At 38.2% G+C, this 9,801-nt stretch overlaps 1 protein-coding gene and 1 long non-coding RNA gene across 2 annotated transcripts in view; one reads left to right on the top strand and one right to left on the bottom strand.

Moving 5' to 3' along the window:
- LOC102758256 (chromosome unknown open reading frame, human C8orf22) overlaps positions 1-425 on the bottom strand; it is a 3,556-nt gene extending 3,131 nt beyond the window's left edge. The window contains exon 1 of the mRNA XM_006761208.2: positions 277-425. The gene's annotated coding sequence lies outside the window, so the exon portion shown is untranslated. The remainder of the gene's footprint in view (positions 1-276) is intronic.
- A 2,443-nt stretch (positions 426-2,868) lies between these two features.
- Positions 2,869-9,801, top strand: part of LOC102757981 — a 9,628-nt gene continuing 2,695 nt past the window's right edge. The window contains exons 1-2 of the long non-coding RNA XR_001513426.1: positions 2,869-3,439; positions 5,713-5,747. This is a non-coding gene — a long non-coding RNA (uncharacterized LOC102757981). The remainder of the gene's footprint in view (positions 3,440-5,712; positions 5,748-9,801) is intronic.

Below are 9,801 nucleotides of genomic sequence, written 5' to 3' on the forward strand. Positions count from 1 at the left end.
TCTTTTTTCTTTTCCACATGAATATTTTTTGCAAAACAACTTAATTTAATACCATGTGATAAATATCTGATTAAAAAAATGGAAAGTTCACACAAAATTATAATTAAATATACTGTAATAATAAAAAATGTAATCAATGCAGGTATTTATTTGGAAAAGTAAGAGAAAAGTTTGCATCCAACTACAAGCAAGGCCCACAACTAATTTTGTCTGAAATAAACCTAACCTAAAGGTAAAAGAAAAAAATACAAACACAGCGATGATATAGTCACTTACCTATTCCTTTTATCCAATTTATTCTTTTAAAATAAATGTGATTCTAAAGTTTTCTCAGAAAATGCATAATTTAAAACAATTTGTAGTGATCCATGATCAACTGTGTTGCCCCAGAAGGCCCTGGGGCACTGTGCAGTGTCTGGGACCCCTGAGCACACCTTATATTTAGAAGGATGAAACCTGAGCTGTGGGTGAAGAGAGGCAAGGTGGGCACACAGCCAGCCAGAGGCAGCGTGGGGAAGCTCTCGTCCTGTTTGCTCTTGATCATGTCAGTGTGCCAAGTGGGGCTGCCTGCAGCATGGACAGACTTGGCTCAGACATTGTTTTGCACTTGCCCTCTGTCAGGTCACAGCTATGACTGCTGCTTTCTATAGGGAAGGATAAGTAGCCACATATCCTCTCAGCATTAGTTACAATCACACATCCTGCTGGGCTCCATGTGGAGTACCACAGGCAGGCTGCAGGCCAGCTGGGGGATTGTGCATGCCCACAAACACATGATGCAAGAAAGTCACAGGATCACAGTAAACAGTGAAGAACATGAAACATGGAAGTCTTTGTGGGAAGGGACATGTACTGTAGAACTTGACGGACGATGAGTTAAGAATTCTAGTGGGGAATGATACAAGAAATGGCAATCATGGGTATAGGGAAATTGCATGGCTTTATCACATATCAATGTTACTTATTGATACAAAAGCTAATGTTCCAATTTTACTAATTTCCTTGTATAAACTATTCTGCCATTTCATAGACTTAGTTTACCTGTGGATCAAATGTGGCTCCTCTTAACATTGAGGGGATTCTCAATTGCTCTTTCAGTTTATTTGGTGGCTCAGTTTAACCAAGCTTAAATTAATACTGGTAATGCAGCATTACTATAAAATGACCCATGTCAGCTAGTTCAAATTTATTCAAAACATTTCTTTCAGTATGCCATTAAACATCTACTCCACCTGGTATGGCTCCTTTATGTTGCCAGTGTTATCTACTTCTGCCTTTTTTTTTCTTAATTAGTTTAGCAGGAGTTCCCCCCACCACCCCCCACCCCATTACATTCTTTTTAAGAACTAGTTAGTCCTTTCTTTTGTTTCTTGATTGTATATTTAATTATTTTCTGTCTTGATTTTATTCTTCCTTTTACTTACTTTAGAGTTATTCGTACCATTATTTATTTTAAAATAATCTGTAACTGCCATTATGACATCTCTTAAACATTTGTATTATTTAGGCATGCTTTTCTTTTTCAAAATGTATACATGTTTGAACTATCTTTTCATTGATAATTAACAAATTAATTGTTCTGTGTTTTTAAGAGAGAATATTTAATTTTGATTCATTCTTTGAAATAGTTTTTTAAAATGGATGTTAGTACACTTAAACCAGGGAAAAGCCCCTAGACTAAAAATCTAGTCACTCTAGTCTGGTAATTAATAGAGTTTATTAAGGAAAGCTTACACCTGGGGCATGTCTTGGGCAGCTACAAGATGAAATGGATCCCCACACCGCTGGGCAGGCACCAGAGAATTATACTGTGTAAAGGGTCATTGGGGTGGTAGTCATGTTTATGAGTACATGAATGCCATCAGGTATGGAAAGTACTTTACGTGCTTGCCCAGGTCAGGACAATAACCTATTCCAGGAACCAGCACACAGCAGGAGGCAAAAGAGTGGTGTTGATTTCTGTCAGGATGGTCATCAAGTATGATCAGATAGTCTCTAAAGGGGTTTGCAGAGAGCAACCTCCATTCTGTCCCTGGTTCAGCTCCTGGGACAGACAATGGTCACATCCTCCTCAATGGCTTTCTGTATATCTTCTATTATAATAAAAGCATAATATGCTCATTAGACTGGATGTCCTTCCAGACGTCCTTCCGAACGAAGCCGGGTCTGCGAGGAAAGCCCGGGTCCCAGGTGCCAGAGGGAAGCCGGGGCAGGCAGCCAGGGGAAGGAAGGCCTCCTCTTCCACGAATTTTATGCATTGGGCCTCTAGTTTGAGAATAATAAATATTCTTTTATTTATTGCATACAATCATTATGTGAGTCCATTAGATCTTATTACTTAATTTTGTTAAATAATGTTACTGCTTAATCCACCAGTTTCTAGTGTGATTCTATCATCTAATTCTTAATTTTTATCTTATATTTGAAGCTATGTGTGTACAAATAATGATTGTAATACCTTCTCTATAGGTTTTTATCAGCATTAACACTTTTGCCCTAGATTCTAATAGATTTAATATTAATATTGGTGCACAAGTTTTTTTTTTAAAGTACTGACATGGTATACAATTTTGCATCTCTTTATTTTTAATTCACGGTATTTCATTTTAGAAATTACTTATAAGTACCCTTATCTGTATTATTTTTCCTAATGTTACTTGCAAACACACACTTTTTAAAAATATGGGTTTAATCCATTAGCATTTACTGGAATTAATCATATACTTGAATTTTTTCTATCATCTTATTTTGTGGTTTCAATGTAACCACATTTCTTTTTATGTAGACCTTTCTCCTCCCTTCTAGAAATAATATATTGTATTTTCTTCTTTTTTTTCTTCTTTTTATTTTTATAACCGTAGGTACTCAACTTTAAGTCTTTTAATAAGTCTATTCTGCAGTTGTACTGGATTTGCCTAAGTATAGAATTTGCTTTATTAATCCTGTATTATATTCAGAATGTACATTTCACCCACAGGCTCATCTTCCTTTTCACTTTGGAGAATTCTCAGTTATTTTTCCTTCAAATGTTGCTTTTACACAGTATTAACTAGATCTTCCTACACTAATTCATTACAAACACACTTTTATATTAGTTGGTACAAACAGTGAATGTGCTTACACATTTGCAGATTAGTTGAAGAGGCTAAAGTTTACCTGATTATTTTCTGATTCATGTTTTTTATCCAATAACTAACTGTTAGAATTGGTTACAACCATATCATCAGTGCCTTTTGTCCTAGAATTGAGTTATGCTAACATTTCTGTTTGATTATAACAAGAAGAGAGTGAATGCTCAGCTGTGATGACATACTTCAAGCCATCATGGGAGATGGAGCTATCATTCACGTGTCTCATCAGACAAGTTGCAAGATGCTCCCAAATGGCACCTCATTACCTGTATGCACGTAGCTTCAAGAGAGAACATTAGACTGAAGGCGTGAGTACTAAGTAAAACCAACTGCAACTTTTATGGCAGGTGATCTCTTTATCACATATAAGATACTGTTACTCTTTTTAATTTTATTGACATTGAATGAAATAGTAAATACATATCAGGTTGCTGTTTTGTAGAGCATGGAAATTCATGGCAAGAAAAATGGTTAAGCCCGAGATAATTCATTATGACCTTGTATTCTCATAGACAATTCGCCGATTGAGCAGTATAAGATCAATTTCTTACTGTCCTGGAAGGCTTAAACTGTCTAAATCTAATTTCAATCTGTAGTTATAAATGCAATATGTCAGGTATTTGAAATATGTAGTAATATCCAGACCAGTAAAAGTATCATGTTAAGTATAGATTGGTCACCTGTAGTAGCTAACTCTACAAATGAACATGTGTAGCAGGTGCTTTTAAAGGCATGGCAGTCTGCATTAAACCACTTTCACTTAATAATGGTTTTAGGTAAAATTACCAATGAATATCTCTGGGCCTCTACACCCAATATATAAAATGGGAATAATAATATCTTACTTTATTTGGGTTCCAATCCAGTCCCAAAATATATAATTCAATTGCTTGTTTAAGTTTTAAATTTCTTTGGGTTACAAAGTCTATTAGTCAATTGTCGTGGTTGTATACAACAGAAACCAATTCCCTCTAGAATGAGAGAGAAGAGTGGACAGACAATTCATAAAATCAATAGGAAACACAGCCCGATCTGAAAAGCAAAATCATCCAATGAGACCCCAAGAGCCTACGTGCAGTTGTCTGGTCAGTCACTTGAGTGGTGATTGGGGGGAGGTGCAGTCAAACTGAGCCTCCCTGTGGCACAAGGAGCTGAAATCGCCACAACCTCACATTCCACGAGCTGGGCTACTGGCTTCCTGGCACAATTCCTCTAACAAGTGGGCACCCCAAATATAGTCTGCCTTTTAAAAAAAAACAAAAGCTGCTTACTGATTTTAGAGAGGTGGGGGGAGGGGGAGGAGAAACATCTGGGCTACTTCTTGCACACCCCCTACCGGGGATTAAGCCTGTAATCCAGGCATGTGCCCTGACCAGGAATTGAACCAAAGACCACTCGCTGCATGGGGGGAGGCTCAACCAACTGAGCCACCCCAGCCAGGGCTACGTTTGCCTTCTAACATGCGCTCTGTTTAGTTCTCCACTGCGAAAGTTGTATCACCCTATAAGAAGGGAGAATCATAAGAATGAAGTATTACAGCACATTTGCCAGAAAAGCCTGCCCTGTGTGCCTCCTGGGGGAATAATGGGAATCTGGGGTTTAGAGTGCCTTCTCTTGTTGAACTCTGGCTCATAAGCTTTCCCAATAAATCCTGTGTTTCAAGGATACTATGAAATACTATGCATACCGCCCTGAAAGCTGCTGCACTTCTGGTGAATTCGATGAGCAGAGTCCGTTCAACCAGAGAGTACATGTCTCATGTCTCAGCCTCCCTTCTAGCTAGGGATTGGTGAATTCGATGAGCAGAGTCCATTCAACCAGAGACTACATGTCTCAGCCTCCCTTCTAGCTAGGGATTGGTGAGGGCCAGTGAAATGTGTGAAGCATGTGGTTCATCTTTAAGGTCATGTATATTTAAAGACCAATCCACTTGCCTGAACTTCCTGCCAGAAGTAAGTGGTCAAAGCTCATGGGTGGGACAGCTGTTCTTACATAAGAATGAAATAAAGTTCTCTTTTGAGACATTGTGTTCTAGTCTGGTTACACAGCCTAGCCTGCACTCTCCATGAAAATCACTCTGACTTCCATAATGAGAGATGCAAATTGTGGGATCCCCCAAAGAAAATGGATCCCCAGATGCTGGATTGCTAGGAGCAAGAGCTGATGTCACCGTCATGTTCTAGTGTCCTGATTTCTGACATGTACCTTTTGCTTTAGAGAGCAGTCTAGCCATTTTCTTCAACTTGTGTCCTTCGTCACTACCACCATGTGCCCTTACTGATATTGTTTACCTGACTTTCACATCTTTCTCTTCTGCTCTCTTTCTTGATCCCTTTGAAGCAAAGAACTAAGCTCAGTGCCTTTCTCATTTCTGTATTACTCTTGAATAATAAAAAAAAAATGAGACAGTTGCCCACGATGCAAATAGTCAAATATTATAAAAATCAGCCCCAGTTTTTATCTTCTCTCCTCTGACCCACATCTTTCCTCGCCAGTTTCTCCAAACATTAATCACAATATAAAACATTGTTTGATCACTAGTAACAAGCACTGGTCTTGATTCTTGTGGTTTTACCCACAGGTCACCTCCACACCATCTGGAAAGCCATCATGAAGGTGAGTAACAACTTTGGTAGCCAAATCTTTAAGAACAGTAACAATGCTAATTTATAGACTGGAGAGAATACGGTTTCCCTCCCTGTGCAAAGACCATTTCTCAGAAGGTTCTCCTTTGAGGAGTCTCTTAGTTGCCATTTTTTAAGTTACTGTTAATGTTTTCGTACTTTTGGCAATGCATCTATATTAGCATTGTAACTGGCAGAACTCCTCATGAAGTTGACATCCTACATTTTCTAGGTCCTGCAAGGCAGAGTCTGGAGAGCTTGTGAGGAACTCCCAACAATTATTTCACCAAATAAATTTTCTTCCTTAAATGCTGAGATATTTAGGTAAGCAAATGCATTGAAAGTAATAAATATGCTAGAACCAAAATGATTTCACTACAAATTTCTCTTGGTTTTATGATTTTAAACATAGATAAGTATTCATAATTGTCAATGATAGTCTTTCTGGCCTGTTAATTTTATGCCTGCTGAGTTAGATACTTTTTTTCAAAATATATTTTATTGATTTTTTTACAGAGAGGAAGGTAGAGGGATAGAGAATCAGAAACATCGACGAGAGAGAAACATCGATCAGCCGCCTTCTGCACATCTCCCACTGGGGATGTGCCTGCAACCCAGGTACATGCCCCTGACCGGAATCGAACCCAGACCCTTCAGTCCGCAGGCCGACGCTGTATCCACTGAGCCAAACTGGTTTCGGCTTTGACAATGATCAATGACCATTTGGAGACCTCTGAAAAAGTTTGGAAACATGGATGCATTTTGTCCTTCATGTCTTCCATAGTACCTATAGAGAAAAATTCATGGAATTATTTTCATTTAAAAAATTTCAGATTGCTTTTAAATGTCAGGTCAAACTCCCAAACATTTTTCTTTCCCTTAATCTAATCAGATCCATTTCCCCATAAATCCTCAGTCGAAATATGAAATGGTTGCTTATTTTGATATTCCTCAAGATCTTATTCTGAAATTCATAGTGTATCTGGTCATCTGATTGCAGGTGTCTTGGCTCTCTGTTATCTAGGAAACAGATCCATTTTCATAGTTGTTAGGTTTCTCTCTGGAGGTGGGGGGAGAGGGGCAAATAGAAAAAGAGTGAGGGAAGAATTGGAGACAGATTGAACTGCGATGAGCTTGCCTCAGCGGATTGTATAAATTGCTCTGAAAATAAAGTCGTCCTCTGAGTTGTCTGAAAGGAGGCAAGGGATCAGGCCATTGTCACTTAAATCAACTACTTCCCCTTCTGACAGATTTCTTAGACGTCAGCTACAACCTTTTAAGAGTGAGCATTCCTCATAGTCAGGGATGAGCACCTTTGTTCTTAGACATCAGCTACAACCTTCTAAGAGTGAACATTCCTCATAGTCAGGGATGAGCACCTTTGTCCAAAGGGGAACCTTGGCAGCACAGTCAGGTCCCCACAGTCCACCCCTTGCAATGACTAAAATCAAATGCTTTGAAGAGTAAGTCCATCCTGTTTTGGGAAACTTCTGTGGAGACTCAAGTCAGTTTCTCTTCATGGGAAACTTACAAGAAGAAGGTGGGAGAGATGAAGTGTCATTCCTGCCACTGCAGCTGGGCTTGTGCCACATCAGATAGCCATCCTCTCCACCCTTCACTGCATCTTCTGTTTCCCTTACCCTTGGCTCACACCACTGCTGGTCCAGTGCTTTATCAGAAGGACTGACCTGAATCTTCATCTTGATTTTTTTTTGAGCCAGTGATCATTATGCCCTTCTTACACTTGAGGGTGTTTGTGTGGGAAAGGCACATTCTCAGGAAGGCCTATGTTTATCTCTGCACCTTGGCTGGCTCCTGGGAGCTGAGCTCCTGGAGTGTTCTGTCCCATCAGAGTGTTTTGCGTCCCCGAGTTCTGGAGTGAGTCTCTCCCAGCTGTCTAGATGGTTTATCCTGACAATGTGATTGATGGTGATCTGGAGCCGATCAGGCGAGTGTTCTGGAAGTAAGATGATTTGTGAGGTTAAGAGTTCTTTAAGGCTCTCTGTTACAGAAATTAACCCATTGTCTTTCTTTTCTGGCCCCTTCTGTTGTGAAGAGAGGAAAAAACCTTTCTAAGTTAGGTAATTTTTTTTTTTTTTTTTTAGATATCCCGTTGTAAGCAATGTGCTAAGTGTAAAAAAAATCAAGCTAAGGGAGATAAAATTCTTCAATCTTTGTCTTTGGTATTCTGAATGCATTTAAGCAGTAATTAAAACACAGTTTTGTTTAAATGCACATTTAATATGCTCAGTAAGATTGATGAAATACCTTCAGAAGCTGATCTTTTACCTCTTGGTTTCCAAGATGACATAGGCATTGATTAACGTGGGAATCTTTCACTGTCCTCATCTCTCACATATTCCAGATGAGGATGCCGAGCAACCAAAGAATGTGTGAACACAGAATTTGAACAATAGATCATAGAATCGCAAATTTTAATATCTTATGTCATTTAATCACAAATTGTCAATCTTTTTAATAAGACTTTATTTCACAGAATTAAAACTAAACGTAATCCATATTTCTGAATTGAAAATTGGATAACAAAGGTCCCAAGGTATACATGAGTTTGAGTTAATCACACAAAACAGATTTATTTTATTTTAAATTTTTTAAAGATTTTTTTTTTTTAATTTCAGAGAGGAATGGAGAGAGAAAGAGAGAGATAAACATCAATCATTGATTGGCTGCCTCCTGCACACCCACTGCTGGGGATCAAGCCTGCAACCTAGGCATGTGCCCTTGACCAGAATCGAACCTGGGGCCCTTCAGTCTGCAGGCTGACGCTCTATCCACTGAACCAAACCAGCTAGGGCTACAGATTTCCTTGTATTTATTTTCCACATGCATACTTTTCACTTGCATCTGTTGGTAATGACATTCAGGAGCCATCCATTTAGGTCCGGATTTTGTCTAAATGTGCTGAGGTAAGTAAGATGTCATGCATCTCCTTGAAGTCTTGATTTTATGTTTTGCAAACAGGGCCTTTAAAATGTAAGCATTCTCCAAAATATTATATATAGGGATCTTTAAATTCTTGTGTGCACTTGAAAAACATGACACATCATACCACTTGTTACCAGTGTAATCCAATTAATGGTTTCCTTTTACTTTAAAATTAGTCTCTTGTTGTACATTAGGCATCTGTGTAAGATCATGAACCATTTGCAGCCTTTTCAGCAGATCCCCGGGGGAATAAGTCTACTGGAGCTGGGTTACTGGAGTATATAATAGTAGCAGAGGATGTGAAGGGCTTTCTTCAGCGAACTTCATTAAAACTAACTCCCCTTGATCATTAACATATAGTTCGCCTTTGTAGCAGCTTTTTCTGGCGAATGTAGACCTTTTGTGAAGCGTCCTACACTATGATATATTTGATTTCAGATTTTATTTAAAATTTTGCAAAATTAGCAGTGCTTATGCTATTAGCACATACTATGACTGTAAATTCACTGATATTATTTAATGAGATATAGCCTATAGTGGGTTTAAAGTAAATATAACAGAATCCACTCTTTCATATCTAATGAGAATACTCTAAAGAGTTTGTTTTAACTTTTAGTTAATTAAATTTTCCATATAAGACATGTGTTTATTTTATTTCAATGAATATTTATGAAAGTTTATTATTCAAAATTCAAAAGCCTTCATTAAGACTCATGAAATATAAATATTTCATCAGAAACTGAGATCATAAAATGAAACACTTTATAATTCTTTCTAGAGCTACATACCGTAAAGAATGTCCATGAATTAAAACCATGCATAAATGTTGGTAAACATTAGTATTTTTTCCTTCAAAACATATATTACAAATGCTTACTTAGAATCAATAATACTTTAAATATCACCTGTCATTTTGGGGAGCAGTATTAATTTCCTGGTAATTTACACATATGACCAAATCCTTCAAAAAGTTGAAGGCACCCTTGTTGGTTTGGCTCATTGGATAGAGAGCATTGGCCTGCGGACTGAAGGGTCCCAGGTTTGATTCCGGTCAAGGGCATGTACCTTGGTTGCAGACATCCCCAGGGGGGTGTGCAGGA

The sequence above is a fragment of the Myotis davidii genome, unplaced genomic scaffold, assembly GCF_000327345.1.
Source record: "Myotis davidii unplaced genomic scaffold, ASM32734v1 scaffold317, whole genome shotgun sequence".
Classification (NCBI taxonomy): domain Eukaryota; kingdom Metazoa; phylum Chordata; class Mammalia; order Chiroptera; family Vespertilionidae; genus Myotis; species Myotis davidii.